We start from the raw sequence: 16,489 nt of genomic DNA, 5'->3' as shown, positions 1-16,489 counted from the left end.
AAAGACTGAGACTTTTTCATTCCCAGCATTCTGTTACCAGATTAATCCATGTTGATACATGTTGCTATAGTTCATTTATTTTCACGGTTGTGTATCCACACAACTCACTTAACCATTCCCCAGTTGATGGATATTTAGTTTCCCCCTTTTCTGCCATTACAGTGCTGTAATGATCATTTTTTGGTGCATTTCTCATTATACCCATGAGTGAGAGTTTTTCTAGTATAGACATCTACAAGTGGAATTACTAGGGTGCAAGATATGAGAATCTGCAGTTTTAACAGAGACAAACTGCTTTCCAAAATGTATCCAACCACTACTCCACATTCTATTGTTTCCAACTTTCCAACATTGTTTTCAACCTCCCATACTCTACTTTGCGAAGATCAGACACATTGTTCTGAACCTCAAATACAGAAATGATAATATTCAGTATTAACTAAAAACAAAAAAAAGGGTGATGGTGGTCATTTATGGGTTTTAGCCTGAAATGAAAATGCAGAAGACGTTTAATCTGGTGGATCTGTGTTGATGTCATATTTCTCCTCAAGAAGCTTCAACTGGTCTTCCTTTTGTTGTGTCCATCTTCTGATGTGCCCTGTTGGCATTATAGTACAAAACCACCAAGTATCTGTTACAAACATTGAATCCTGAAAGGTGATCACATGCATTCTTGGCATCAAAGAAATCTTCATAGACCACATAAGCTGTGCCTCTAGTTTTGGGTGTGTTCCCCACTCAGATGTGATGACTAGGTCCGTATTTCCCAAATATATCATACATTTCTTCAGCTGTAATTCTGTACAGCAAATTTCTTATATATAAAATCCAATTACTTTGGGGCGCCTGGGTGGTTCAGTTGGTTAAGTGTCTGCCTTTGGCTCAGGTCATGATCTCAGGGTCCTGGGATCAAGCCCTGCGCTGGGCTTCCTGCTCAGTGGGGAGTCTGCTTCTTGCTCTGCCCCCTCCCCCGTTCGTGCTCTTTCTCTCTCAAATAAATAAATAAAATCTTAAAAAAATAAATTCGATTTACTTCAAGTGGAAGTCAAATGTTCACCCTCTTGGCGGGCTGATGAGGTTACCCCAGCAAATGCTGGATTTCCTCTGGATACCTCCAAAGCTCGCTCAACTTGGACCACAACAGAGCATCAAAGGCAGGACGTAAACACCCAGGCTCCCTCCTTAATATACTCTCGGCTTCTGTAACTCCAGCCCTCTCAGTTTTCTCATCACCTCTGTCTCCTCCCATTCTCCCTACCAGACTTCTTACAGTTGGTATTTCTCTGTGCTCAGCCATGGGTCATATTCTGATTCAGTCTACATTCTTTCCCTACAATCTCATGGCTTAAAATACTATCTATATATCTAAAATACAAATACCCAAATACGCACTATATCACACTTTCTTTTTTGAGATCGAGAACCTGTTTACTCATGTTCTTTGGGGGTTCTCAATCTGAATACATCCCAAATTGATTTCCTGATCTGTCTTCCCCTACTGCCAACAAGTCCTGGTAAAGTAATCTTCACCATACCAACCAACTGCTTTTGTTCAGTCTTCCTTTAACTTCTCTCTACATCCAAACCACAACCACAGCCTCCCTAAATATATTTTGAATTTATCTGTTTACTACTTTCTCCACAGCCACTGTTCAAAACAAGTCATCACTTTATCTACAGCTTGAACAAATGCTACAGCCTTCTAACTGGATTCTTGGTTCCCCTCTTCTCTCACTAACCCATATGTCATATAGCTGCCAAAGTGATCTTTTTAAAACACAAACCAGATCATGTCATCCAACCCCTGCTTAAAACATTTTTAACAAGCTTTCCATTTACCTTAGGATAAACTTTATCCTTGATATAGCCTACAAAGCAATGATGTGACTTCCTACTTGATGTGACTCCCACCTATCTCATCAGATTTATTTTGTATCTTATACCCTCCCTACCCAGTTCCCACCAAGGGTCGGTCGGTCGGTCTGTCAGTCTGTCGGTCGGTCTATCTATCTATCTATCTATCTATCCATATGGCTTCTTTGAACTTGTAGTGCTCTTTCTGGCTTCAGGAAATTCATGTAGACAATTCCCTTTTCCTTCATAGTACTTCATCACAATTAACTATACACTTCTCTTGATGTGCATTAATATTTCCTTTCCCACTAGATGATAATCAGGGAATGTGTGTCGTGTGCAGCAATGCATACCTAGAATATAACCTAGTGGACAATCACTTCAGTAAGTAAACTAATGAACTTCACGGCCTGGTTAGAAAGGAAATTATCTCACTTACTACAAAATAATACCTAAAGATCATGATAGTCTTACCTAATATCATAAAAATACCAATATTTCAAAGCTGGAATAACTAATACTCATATTACACTAAAATCAGAAACCATCTGCAACAAATTTTAATTCAGCACACACTTAACATTTGCATTATTTTAGATCAACCAGAACTGAAACACATTTCTTTACTCATCTGTCAAGCTATACAACTCTGATTCTATAACTCAATTAATTTCCTCTTGAAGCTTTTTCTGATACAGCAGAACTTTATTTCCTCACCTTAGGGGCCAAACAGTACCACGATCAATGTTTATTACGTCATTAAGCAGACATTCAGTTGTTCAATTACTAATCTGAAACAGTATTTTCCAAACTGATTACTGATAAACTTACTCTTTTTAAAACACTAGACAGGGGCACCTCCCTGGCTCAGTTGGTAGAGACTGTGAATCTTAATCTCAAGGTTGTGAGTTTAAGCCCCATGTTGGGTATGGTGCCTACTTAAAATTTAAAAATAAATAAATAAATAAATAAAATAAAAATATGAGACAGTTTAAACCTCAATTCAAGCAATGTTTATTACATACACAAATATGCTCACACTTAACGGTAAGCGTAAGAATACGAGTATTAATATTACTTGTAAGCAGCTGCCTCCCTTTAGATAATGCTTCTCTCAATAACACTAAATCTCCTTCTCCCAGTAGTCCTGCACAGTTTTACATGCCATGTAGCTACTTCAGAATCAAAACCGAACCAAATATACTTCTTGTGCTTTTACTAATATTTGAGATATATAGAAACAAAATTTAACTAGTTTAAACTTATCTCAAAAATTGTTACTACCAAATTCTAAAAGCATGCGGACAAATAAATTGAGAAGTCTATTTTCATCTTTGAAGATGAATAAATGGGTGGAGAGAATGGTTAAAATTGAGAGTTACAGTTCCTTTTATAAAGAAGAAAACAATCTTTTGACTCAGTTTCTTACTTTAAAAGCATGCAAATATATAAAACACACAGAGGTCTCTTATTGGAAACTTCTGTAATGTATGCATTGATAATTACTTTTATATCTTCATAAAACAGACCTAGTTAAGACATTCTTCTGCTTAAAAGTCATCAACAACTCCAAGCTCTGTGAAAAATGTAAGTCCAAAGTTCTTATCCCAGGATTTAAAACTGTCTACAGTTCAATTCTCAGGCATTTCCATAAAACCTTCAGGGTTTATCTGAGCCTGAAAATAACCTACACACGTTCAAATCCAGATTTTTACTCAAACTAGTCTAATTATAATGTCCTTCCTTCTCCCCATTTCTAATTATATACATTTCAAAGTTCACCACATATCCCACTTCCTTCAAGAAGCCCTCCAAGATTCCTCTGTAACTAAAATTACTTACTCCCCAAAGCATTTCTCTGTATCTCATTTGGCACTTAACACTTGCCTTACATTAGGATTATGTGTTGTTATTCTATATGCCCTCCCTAGTCACCTCCTTATTATAAGCCTCTAGAGAATAAGAACTATAGGTATCATTGAACTTACCCTCTTTTCCTTCCAGTGCTTTAAACAGTGGCAGGCATACAACAGATATTCAAAACATGTGATGAATTTTATAAAGAACACAACTGTAATGTTACTGCCCCAAGAATCAGTCAGTTGGGAATACTCACTAAAAGCTGGTTTTCAGAAGATAATGTCATCCCTTGTTTTCTACCCACAGATAGTCTCCCAATTTCCTCCCTAAGACTTTTGGTTATATCTGGTACCGAGAAGAGAGTAGGTCTTCTTTTTAGACCACTCAATATATTATCAATGCATTCAATATATTATCAATCCAATAAAAGCATTAGTATTGATACGGAATGATTTCTGTTGCTTTTAAAGCAATTTTCTACAAGAGTTTACCTGAAAGGAAAACAACATATGTTCAAGAAAAAAAACACATGCACAGAAATGATCAATTTCTATTTTTACTTAAACCCTGTACTCTCAAATGTTCACCAAATGTAAGTGCTAGACTATAACATCTCAGAATCATACTTGGCAAATTGAGAAGGTGTAAAAACTGAATGTTTCAGTCTACAACATCCAGAAAGAAATTATCTGTTCAACAGAGCACTATAAGACTGCTTAGATTTGTAGTACCTGAGGAAGCCAAAAGAAAATAATACAAGTCCAACTTACAAATTAAAAGCAATTTTCTTACTTAAAAATGCACATAGCACATTAAGCAAAAGTTTAAAAACACTACACGGTAAAGGTTCCTTGGAGTTTACACTAAAAAGGAATTATTTCAGTAATTTCATCATTATTTGCACATGCGAAAGATAGGTGGTAACAGGGGCGCTTGGGTGGCTCAGTCTTTAAGCGTCTGCCTTCAGTTCAGGGCATGATCCTGGCATTCTGGGATCGAGCCCCTCATCAGGCTCCTCCGCTGGGAGCCTGCTTCTTCCTCTCCCACTCCCCCTGGTTGTGTTCCCTCTCTCGCTGGCTGGCGCTCTCTCTGTCAAATAAATAAAATCTTAAAAAAAAAAAAAAAAGATAGACGGTAACAAAGTACCTGGATTTCCTGAAATATATTTAGTTCCTTAGAATACTATAAAAAATGTTGGAGGGAAAATGTTCATGTACTAAATGAAAAAAGCATATACTCAAGGCTTATGAATTTAAATCAGCCCCAGTTTTAACTACCCTACATTCTGTTAATAAGGTTCTACTAAAATGTAAATAGGAATATTGCTTTAAGAAGGTTAAGGCCATTTAAAGCCTACTGCTCTGTTATCACTGGAATGGAAACTCATAAATTATGAGTTATTTGTTATGGCACAAAGAATATATACTTTGAAAGATCCTATTGTGAGTGATAAGAGTAAACCTACCTTCAAAATATTTTCTTTTAATAAAGATTTATTTATTTGAGAGACAGGGAGGGAAAGAGAACACACAGTAGGGAGGGGCAAAGGGAGAGGGAGAGAGAGTTCTAAGCGGACTCCATGCTGAGCACAGAGCCCAACTCGGGGACTCCATCTCACGACACTGAGATCATGACCTTAACTAAAACAAAGAGTCGGATGCTTAACCGACTGTGCCACCCAGGCGCCCCCCAAAATACTTTCTAATTCAGACGTGTAACGTATTTAAACAGAATTCAGAAGGAATTTTGAAGGCTTTACAATCCCGATTTTAAAACCTATCTTTTCAGTATAGACCTGTATTATATACAAAACATATGTTAACATTCTAGTTCATTCAACAATTACTTAACCAAGGCGTATACTGTGCCAGACACTGTGCTAATGCCAAGGATAGAAAAAAAATAAAAGTAACGCTCATCTCCAAGATTTCGTCGCAGCTAGTCTGACTAGAGAAAAATGGCCAGAGGGAAGGAGGAAGGTAAGGAAGGAAGAAGGAAAGAGAGGGAGGGAGGTTGGTTCTAAGAAGAGAGGACAAGTGAAACCACCAGAAGGGAGAGAGCAAAGCACATGCAGGGAAAAGAGGTAGATCAAGTGTATTTGGAAAATAGGGTTGGGGGAGTGCAAATTAAAGATAAGACTGGAGAGACACATGGGATCAGACTAGACCTGTGGGGTTTGATTCTCAGATTTGAAAGATACAAAGATACCTTTACAAAGAAAATGAAATCCCCTAAATGAGGACTTTATTCTATTAATAATAGTAAAACATAAAATTAGATATGAACTCGTTATGTTTGTAGCTCTTATGTAACTGTAAAACTGAAACTTTAAAAATTAAATACAAAACAAATTTAAAGTAACATTAATGTAACAGATTGTGTTGTTTTGCAGAAACTAGACTAAGGATGTATTCAATCCTGGAAACAGGCTGTCTCAGGTCTGGTTCTATATTATTAAACCACTTCTAGAACATGACTTCAATAATACTAATGCAGAAAATGCTTATAAACATGTTATACTAAATGGATTTAACAACTGCAAATGTTTATTTCTCAGTTTAGGGAAATATAACCATGTACTACCATACCAGCTAGCAGTCCTTAAATGTCAATTTTAAAGAAGCCTCACTTGTTAAATCTGGCAATCTTGTCCATTTGTGGTTTAGTACCTTACCGAAATCTACACTAAATATGTGTCTAATATAATCACTGCTGAGGTTTGGAACAAAACACTGATACTGCAAACAAACTGTTTCATGTTGATTAATTATTACATAGATGGGATCCAGCAGATATATTTCGCAGTGAGGCTAAGTACTATGTCAGGGTTCTTTTGGGTTTGGCCTGCCTATATTAACAACCTATCATGACATGACCCAGTTTTACTTACCACCTTTCCTTGTCTGAACACTGCAAAATCATTAGTACAATGCATTATAACTTGGCACAAACACAATAATAAAATCTAAACACAGCAACAAACTCCTAAGGGAGTAGTTGGCTACAAAGCAGTGCTTCAGAAGTTACATAAAACTCATTGATGTTGGAAGATTCCCTAGCTAGAAGAATACTACAGAAAATCAAACACTACTAAGGAGTTTTGAGAAGTGACAAAATCAGATTCGCAGTTCAGAGAGAAAAATTACTATGATACAGGGTGGAGTTGATTATTTTGCTAGAAGTAAGGAAGCAAATGAGAAAGCTCCTGGAATGATCAATCTTGGTGAGAAATAAAAGCCTGGATTAAGGAAGTAACACTAGGAATGTAGATATTGTAGAGAAAGTGTTGAGATTCAAAGATGTTAAGGAAGTAGAATCTTGGAGTGAGCCAGATGTGAGAAGTCAGAGGAATCAAGGACAACTTGCAGGTTTCTGGAAAAAGCAATGATAGTGCTATGTTCCCCAAGGCAGGAAAAGCAGAAGATCTGGGGTTAGGGGATTGAGAAGTAGTAGAACTAGAGTTATTTGTGCATGATGAACACTTACAGAAACTACCTGATCAGCTTCTAGCCTTACCTCTCCCCCAGCTTTTCTGGAAATTCTTGCCCCCATTTACCTTACCTTCAGGGTACAGTTGAAGGGTTCAACGAAGTCTGAATCCCTAACTAAAGCGAAGCCAATGCCCAGACCACACCTATTTTATACATACACATATGCATATATTTTTTAAAGATTTATTTATTTGAGAGAGAGTGGGGGGGGGTCGGGGGAAGGGGCATAGGGAGAGGGAGAGAGAAAATCACAGACACCCCACTAAGCATGGAGCCTGATGTGGCCTGATCCCACAATCCTGAGATCACGACCTGAGCTGAAATCAAGAGTCATTAGATGCTTAACATACTGAGCCACCCAGGCGCCCCTATCTATCATCTATCTATCTATCTATCTATCTATCTAATTTATTTCTATCTAATTTATTTTTATCTATTCATACACACACACACACACACACACACACACACACACATATTCTACAATCAAAAAACCCTAACTTCCACGACAGTAAATAGGGACTGTGTAATTAATCCTAAAACAGTGCTCAAACCCGAGCATCCACTACGGATCTGCTAAGACAGGAGTTGACAAACTTTTTTAAAGCCACATTGTAAATATTTTAGGCTTTGTAGGCCCTACAGTCAGCACACTCTGTCATGGTAGCAGCAAAAGGAACTACAAACAGTACAGAAACAAATAGGTATGTCGTCTGTGTTCCAATAAAACTTTATTTATGGACACTGAAATTTGACTTTCCCATAATTTTCACAGGCCACAAAGTATTATGATTTTTTTCTCACCATTTAAAAATATAAAAACCATTTTCAGCTCACAGGCCATACAAAAGTGAACACTGGGCCTACTAACCATAGTTTACTGATCCTTGTGCTAAGGCAACACAGAACTGCCTTCCCATAAAACTCCTTCCAGATGTCCTCAGGACATCTTAACTTAGGACAACAGACAAAAAATAATCCTAGCTGATGGAATTGAAAATCTTCATTTGGCTTACCAAAGAACTCACTCCATTTGCAAGGAAGTCAGTCAACAAATGAAGGCCCATGTAACTGGCTGGTTTTGCCATTTACCTTACACTGTACCTGCCCAGCAAGATATGGTATAAGTTTTGGAACAATGATACCTTCCTCTCCCCTCCCATCCCTTAGTGTTGTTGTTTTCTTTTCCCTTCCACAACAACTGTGTATCAGTTATGTCAGGGATGATTAAATTTAGTACTTAGCCCATAATTTTCAGACACTGACAAAGCATATCTAGGCCCAATTAACAAAGGATATCACCTTTTGAATCTGGACTCAAGAGAACAATGACCTCTGGATGTTTTAGCCAGACAGAATTTGTCTCCATTGAAGAGTTGAGGGTATTTGCTGGTATGTACAGATAGTTAGATTGTGTTTAAAATTTTTTAAATATATAAATACAAGAAAAAGTAGGACTGTATGTGTACTAAATAGCCATGGAATGACTGAGGGAGACAACCATGTTTTAGAGTCCCTTTTATTCCACTTCTCTGGAATGCTGCAGTTAGAGTATGTTATTACAGTGTAGCCCCCTACCCAAAGTTGTAGTCCAGAGGTGGACATATAACCTAATGAGTCCTTTTCCTGGAACTGGGATTCAGAGTCAAGGCAGTCTCTCTCTGATAGCAGAAGATGTAAAATGTACAACTCAAAAGACAGTAAGTGTTAAATTTGGTCTGTAGCAAGGGAGAACTAATTGAACACACAAAGAACATCTAATGAGCAATAAAGACATATTTCTAACCACATCTGCAGCCCCTGGATCCACCTGTTCCTGAGTTCTAGCTGTCCTCCTGTGGGTTGACTGCCTTTCTTAGAATTCATTGGATACCTTATATGTTCTCAACAAATTCTTTTTTGCTAAAGTTATATGTCACTCTCCCAACTAAAACAAAGCATCTACTGAGCAATCTAAAGGGAGGTATTCAGTTGAATGAAAGAGTTCTGGTTCCCACAAAACATTTAGAGATGGTAGCTGAAGCAATATAAATGGATGAGTTCATCCACAGCAGTGAAAACAAGAATGCCAAGGCTAAAAACCGGAACTATCAATATCAAGGGATTAGCAGAATTAACAGTCTGCAAAAAAGCACTAATGAATCATCGAACTTTACATCAGAAACCAGGGATGTACTGTATGGTGACTAACATAATATAATAAAAAAAACATTAAAAAAAACAGTCTGCAAAAAAGCAACTGGTAGGCAGAAAACGGACAGAGTCATAAAAGTCAAGGAAGAAAACAATAACAAGGAGAAAATGGTTAACAAAATCAAGTAGAGGGCACCTGGGTGGCTCAGTCAGTTAAGCTTCTGCCTTCAGCTTAGGTCATGATCCTGAGATTCTGGGATCAGGGGCTCCCCGCTCAGTGGGGAGTCCACTTCTCTCTCTGCCCCTCCCCCTGCTCGTGCTCTCTCCCCCTCTCAAATAAATAAATAAAATATTTAAAACAAAACAAACAAAAACAAGTAGAGAGGAGGTAAAGGAGTAAGCAATGACTATACAATTTGGAAATGCAGAAGTCACAGGTGGCCTTGGTAATGCCAACTTCACTGGCACGTTGAGAAGCCAGGCTGAAGGCTTAAGAGTGCAGAGGAAGTACACAACACTACCCATGAAGTAATCTTGCCATTAAAAAAAAATTCAAGCCTCGGGGTGCCTGGCTGGTTCAGTTAGTAGAGCATGTGACTCTTGATATCAGGATTGTGAAGTGGAGCCCCAAGTTGGGCATAGAGCTTACTTAAAAATAAAAATTCAAGCCTCAATCAGATCAAGCTTCTAGATGTAACTACGAATATACAGGGGAAAAAAAAGGACTGAGGAACATATTACATGAAACCACAGGGATGCAATAAGCACAATCTAGATTGTGAGAATTCTCAGAGGGCAAAGACGTGGCTTCTTCAACAAACTGTACAGAAACAAGAATAAGAACAAAAAGATACAATCTCATTTGGATCCTAATTCAAACAAACTGTTAAAACAAAAACTGTAATCAGGGAAATTTGCACACTGACTAGATACATGATGATACTGAGGAATTAGTATTAATTTCTTCAGTGAAAGGTTGGATTATTATTTTAATCCTTATTCTTTAGAAATACATATTGAAATAGTGTTAAATAGTATTTTACTAAGATGTCTTCCCCGATACACTGTGCTGGATGTCACCCAGCAGGCCATAGTCCCATAGTTAACAAAACAAATAAGGGAGATGACAAAGTGATGCAGGGAGTCAAAGAAGGTAGATGCCAAATGGAGTAGCAAGGGGAGTCAAGCAAAACTTTAGGAAGGCAACAGTACTTGCACTGGGCCTTAAAAGACAGTGAAATTCTAACAGGTAGGAAACAAGAGAGGAAAAGAGATATTCCAGATGGAAGCAAATGCAAAGAGGTGGGAAGGCCTGTCAACGCAGAGCACTGGCCTATACTCACCTCTCCGTAAAACTGGCGCTACCATAATGACGACAAGAAAAGGAAAGTCAAAGTGAAAAATCATAACTCCCGAAGCATCTCTAACTTAACAAAATCATGACAGCCATTCACCCCTTAAGCAGCCCTAGGGAACATAGTTCCAGGATAGATCACGACTAACTGGTAGCGAAACCATACCGGCTTTCCAGGGCAATCCATTTGTGTTAATCCCTGATTTCCCTTGCCACACACACCTAACTTTGAAAAAACAATGCACAAGGTTCTTTTACCCATCCTAGGAAATAATTGAAAAAATTAGTTTAAAATGGTACCCAATAATAAGCTTTGTCTCCCTGCCTAAAAGATACCACCGTTGTTTATTTGGCACTCCAACAGAGGTAAAGTTACATGAAATGCCTTCCCTCAGAACATTCCTCAGGTTATAGATTTTTAAATAAAGTATAGCTGATGAAACAGGTAGATTTTATTTTTTATTTTTTTGGTTGTATCTACTAATTCTTTTTTTTTTTTTTTAATTCTGTACTTAACATACAATGCTATATTAGTTTCAGGTTTACAATACAGTGATCCAACAGTTCCATACATTACTCAGGTGCTTATTAAGACAAGCACACTCCTCTTGCACAGTGACTGGGCAAGTGCACTGTATGTTAACTATACTGGAATTAAAATAAAACTGTTTTAAAAAGACAAGCGCATTCCTAACCCCCTTCACCTACTTCACCCATTCCTGCCACCCACCTCCCCTCTGATGATCATCTGTTTATTCTCTAAAGAGTCTGTTTTTTGGTTTGTCTTTTTTTTCTTTCCTTTGTTCATTTGTTTTGTTTCTTAATTTCCACGTGAGTGAAATCAGATGGTATTTGTCTTTCTCTGACTGACTTACTTCTCTTAGCATTATCCTCTCTAGCTCCACCCATGTTGCAAATTGCAAGATTTCATTCCTTTTTATGGCTGAGTAATATTCCACTGGGTATGTGTACATATGTGCACGAATGGATATATATATATCAGTGGATACATGGGCTGCTTCCAGAGTTTGGCTATTGCAAATAATGCTGCAATAAATATAGGGGTGCATATATCCCTCTGAATTAGTGTTTTCCTATTCTTTGGGTAAATACCCAGTAGTGCAATTACTGGATTGTAGGGTAGTTCTATTTTTAATTTTTTGAGAAATACTGTCTTCCACAGTGGCTCCACCAGTTTGCACTCCCACCAACAGCACACGAGGGTTCCTCCTTTTCCGTATCCTCACCAACACTTGTTTCTTGAGTTTCGAATTTTAGCCATTTGAAGAAGATAGCTTTTTTTTTATTTTATTATTTTTTTAAAAGATTTTATTTATTTATTTGACAGAGAGAAAGACAGCCAGCAAGAGAGGGAACACAAGCAGCGGGAGTGGGAGAGGAAGAAGCAGGATTCCAGCGGAGGAGCCTGATGCGCGGCTCGATCCCAGAACGCTGGGATCACACCCTGAGCCGAAGGCAGACGCTTAATGACTGAGCCACCCAGGCGCCCTGAAGAAGATAGCTTTTAGATAATTTTTTTTTCCTTCAAAAACAGAATAAATAAGTAGTCTCAATGTGAAAATGCTTCTGGAATATTCTGGAAATGAAGTCAGTGGTTCTAATATTTTCTGTATGCCAATACCATTAAAATTCTTAGGATATGATGACAGTGAAAATGAACATCAAGACAAACAGGAATGCAGATGATCAGCCAAAACTCAGTAACTGTCATGTTTATTACATCCTTTTCCATGTACTAGAGTATCACTTCAAACAACCAAGATGAGTATAAAAACTTACTACAAGTAGGGGTGCTTTTCTTAAAGCAAAGGAAAAAGCAGCGAAGTGAGGTTAGCTTTAAGCAGTCCTTAATCACTGACTACACCTTATTTCACAATAACTGAGACTGGCACACACCCTCCCAGAAATCAAACATAATTATTCCAACTTATCAGAGGAAATGAAAAAGGAAATGAGTAAAACATAATGAGGATTAGGAGTTCAAAAGCTGGGAAACCTGTACATTATATGGGAAAGTTAAAAAAATTTTTTTTGAGTATAGTTGACATTAGGAAAGTTTTAACAGTAAGCTACCCTGAGAATAGAGCTAAAATAAAAAAAAAAAACCTAAGTCATCAACTTTTATAATACACACTGCACTTCTGGATCATTGTCCGGGTGTGTCTTCAATACTTATAAGAACACCTCTTTGATTTTATGAAAAATACTACAAAGAGAAGGCCGTATACATTTGGACTCCATTCTAAACCAGTAGATGGCCACAAAAGAAGAAATACCTGTTTTCTTTGTTCCTCTCAGGTACACATAAAGCCATGACATTTACTTTAACTCTTCAAAAAAGGTAAGATAAATAACTTTTAGAAGGCTTCCAGCTTCTGTCATCTTCTGCAGCTGATAGTCACTTTTCCCCTTCAAATACTGATCACTTGCTCATACAGTTTTCTTTACATTACCCTTTTGTGAAATCCTAGGTTGGATATCATATTTAGATTCAATCTAATAGTTGTGTAAAATACTGGGGAGGACACGGAGAGATACAAATATAGTTCTTGTTCTAAACACACTACAAGAGATCTATAAGAAAATTACAATACAAAAGAATATATCAACTGTTACAAAAGGCATACAATAACTCAAGAACACAGAGAATGTATGTCATCTGACAAGTAGAAAGTGAATCTAATGAAAATATTCTATCTTTAGGAATTCTTAATTACAGAGCTTCACCAAACCACTGTACAATCATCTTTACACCCCAAAACTGTAGAGCACTTTCCAGTTAACACAGCTAAGCTCTTTTTTTTTTTTTTAACCTGACAGTAAAGGTTGGGTCATTTACAGACATGCTATCTTGTCCCCACTTGACGCAAAATTTTATTTAAAGTAGAATTTGCCTACTGTTCCTGCAGAGCTAACAAAAACCAAAGTCATCAGCATGCAAGTCACCACAAACTGAATGAAACTGCTGATATTAAAAAAATATATATATATATATGTGTGTGTGTGTGTGTCATATGAATCCAGGTAAACTGACTCTAAAAGACAATTAAAAATAACTTATTCAGGGTTTTTTTTTTTTTAATTCAGGGTTTTTTTTTTTTTAATGTTTAGAGAATGAAAGATGCAGTGATGAACAAGGAAAATAAACCTGAGAAATTTAAAGAAGCCAGCTTTGTTAAAAACCAAGTGGCCACTTGCCAACACTTCTTTATGCACATATGACCAAAGATGATTCCAAGCAGATTCGCAGGCCACAAAGGCTCTTTATCAAATGCCAAATTAAGAAAATTCTCATAAATATTTCAATTTTGATAAGTCAAAGTACTGTTAAATAAAAAAAGCACTTTACAAAGCTTTGCAGAATCAGTATGGAAACAAAGCTTTGGGCTTTTAACACCTGAGTCCTAAAAAAATCAACACATATATTAAACGTCACATTTACAAATACCTTATTCACAGACACCTATAACTTAGATTCCGTACAGACAAATACCCGTCCCTGGCAAAGGGACTGGCCTTAGGTTAAAATTTCCGTAAGGCCATCAGGAAAGAGATCGTACAATTCTGAATTGCAACTGACTACGAGAACCCTAAATCGAACTCTTCGTCTTACTTGAACTCCACACACGAGCATTTCAGATTTGTACTTTCAACTTCCTATAAATGATATCCATTGTGAGAGAAAAGGCAATAAGGATACTCCTCAAAGTCCTATACCCCATGATCCATCCTCAAAGAGTGGAAGGAACAGCAAAGTGGAAGGAACAAAGCACTGACGTCAATTACGAGATTAACCCCGGGCACAGGCAGCTGGAGGAAAGGCCTAAACATCAATATCCAAATACGAGCTATCGGTATAACTAGCTAACAGAAAGATTGCGAAGTTACGGGGGGTATTCAAGTATTACACCCCACCTTCACATTTTTAGTTAATCCCCTTCGCTAGACGAAGGTGGAAAATTTTTTCCTTTTTTTTTTTTTTTTTTTTTTTTTTGCTGAGAAGGTGGGGGGGGGGGAGACATGCGCAGGATCGCGAGAAGGAAAGCGAGAACTAGTTTTTTTTTTTGCTGAGAAGGTGGGGGGGGGGAGACATGCGCAGGATCGCGAGAAGGAAAGCGAGAACTAGTTGGGTAATGATAGCCAGAATCTAGGCCTATTTTCTCTTTAACTAGAAATAACTTCCAATTGAAGAGGGTATTAAAAAGTAACAAATCAGTCGATGGAATTTCTGAGGGCAGGAATGGATTAAGAAACGAAAGCGGAAAGGAAAAACGGCGAAAAGACGGATTTCTGGGAATTTTTGTTAGGATGGGTTAGCCTTATTTATTTATTTATTTATTTATTTATTTATTTATTTTTCCGAATGATAACTTCCTAAAAGTCACTTTCCATTAGGATTTTCAGGGCAGACAGAAACATGTTAAACATGGGTTTAGTTCAGTTTGTTTTCAAGAGTTTTTTAAGAAGAGCTCAACATTGTCTCTGAATGTACTCAAGCAATCTCAAAAAAGACAATAAATCTTAAATGTTATCCCCTAATAATATAGTGGGTAAATCAATTTCTACAGAATGATAAGTATATAGACACACACACATAAACTCACATACATAAACACACACACACACACATTCAGGCACATACTTTCCCTATCAACAATGAGCCCTAAGCAAGTTTTCCTGTCTGTATTCTTGCCTTTTACTCAGGTATTCATGACATCCCACAAAAGCATAGCATCCCAAAAGAAATGGGAAAGTTAAATCAAACTTGATACAAAACCAATGATCTCCATCCATGGAGCATTTAATTTTCAAGACAGAAAAAAAGTGGTGGTAATTTCTTAGTTAAGATCCAGGCCCGAGCTCCTGGGCAGGGCGGGGGGGCAGGACCCGGCCTGCAAATCACACCCGCCTGTGCACGTAGCCGCTACTGAGGTTCGGAAGGGCGGGGATGGCCGAGCCGGATCTACCGGTTCTGGGGCTCAGGTGACAGGGCTCAGGCCGTCTGCCCCTGGCGGGGGTCTGGTCGAACCCGAAGCCCCCTAGAGCGGCTTCCCGGTGCTGACGTCGATGCTCGGAGTCCAGCGGCCGTCAACAGGTCGGCCGAGAAAAGAAGTCTCCAGGGACTCACTGCGGGAGGATGCTTGGAACCTCCCCTGAACTTCTCCCATGAAGCCTCGCCAGCCCTTTTTGTACCTCATCGCAACATTTTCTGCCACTAATACTGTTCTTCACGATATCATTTTCAACACTTTCCTTCATCTCTTAACATCCTTCCAATCAGGGCAAGCTGTAATTTAATTGAGAGTAAAATCATAATTATAGACCAGACAGGATTTTTAAAGGGTCTCATAGAACCCAGTTTGATAACTGTTCAGAGAAACTACCTCTGGCTCATCATTTGAAAAACACTTTATGATCTCCTGCCTCTTCTGTGTTTTCTTTCTGTGAAGAAGCCTCAGGAAGCTGTGCTGTCTTGTTTTTTGTTTTGTTTACTTTCTAATATTTTTGAATAAAAGCATTCTAAAGATTGCTCTTGATAAGGTTCAAGGTTTTTGAGGAGCTTTGTGTTAACTATTATCAGAAACGTGCGTATGAAAATGTTTTTATCGGCCCTAATAAATGGTAATTCACCATCATCAATAGAAGTATAATTTTTTTCTTTTTAAAATTCTGAACTAACCACCTATTATTTTTTAAGCTTCACTGTTTATATCTGTATAGATTTTATCTACATTCTATAAAAGGAGGAAGTGTATTAATGCAAAATTCAAAAAGG

At 37.7% G+C, this 16,489-nt stretch overlaps 1 pseudogene; it reads right to left on the bottom strand.

Annotated features, from left to right (window-relative positions):
• Nucleotides 1-509: 509 nt before the first annotated feature.
• LOC103663964 lies at nucleotides 510-15,911 on the bottom strand (annotated as a pseudogene).
• Nucleotides 15,912-16,489: the final 578 nt, after the last annotated feature.

This window comes from Ursus maritimus, unplaced genomic scaffold (genome assembly GCF_017311325.1).
Source record: "Ursus maritimus isolate PB19 unplaced genomic scaffold, ASM1731132v1 scaffold_5, whole genome shotgun sequence".
NCBI classification, from domain to species: domain Eukaryota; kingdom Metazoa; phylum Chordata; class Mammalia; order Carnivora; family Ursidae; genus Ursus; species Ursus maritimus.
The sequence above is the reverse complement of the archived record's forward strand: the minus strand, read 5'-3'. Positions and strand labels throughout refer to the sequence as shown.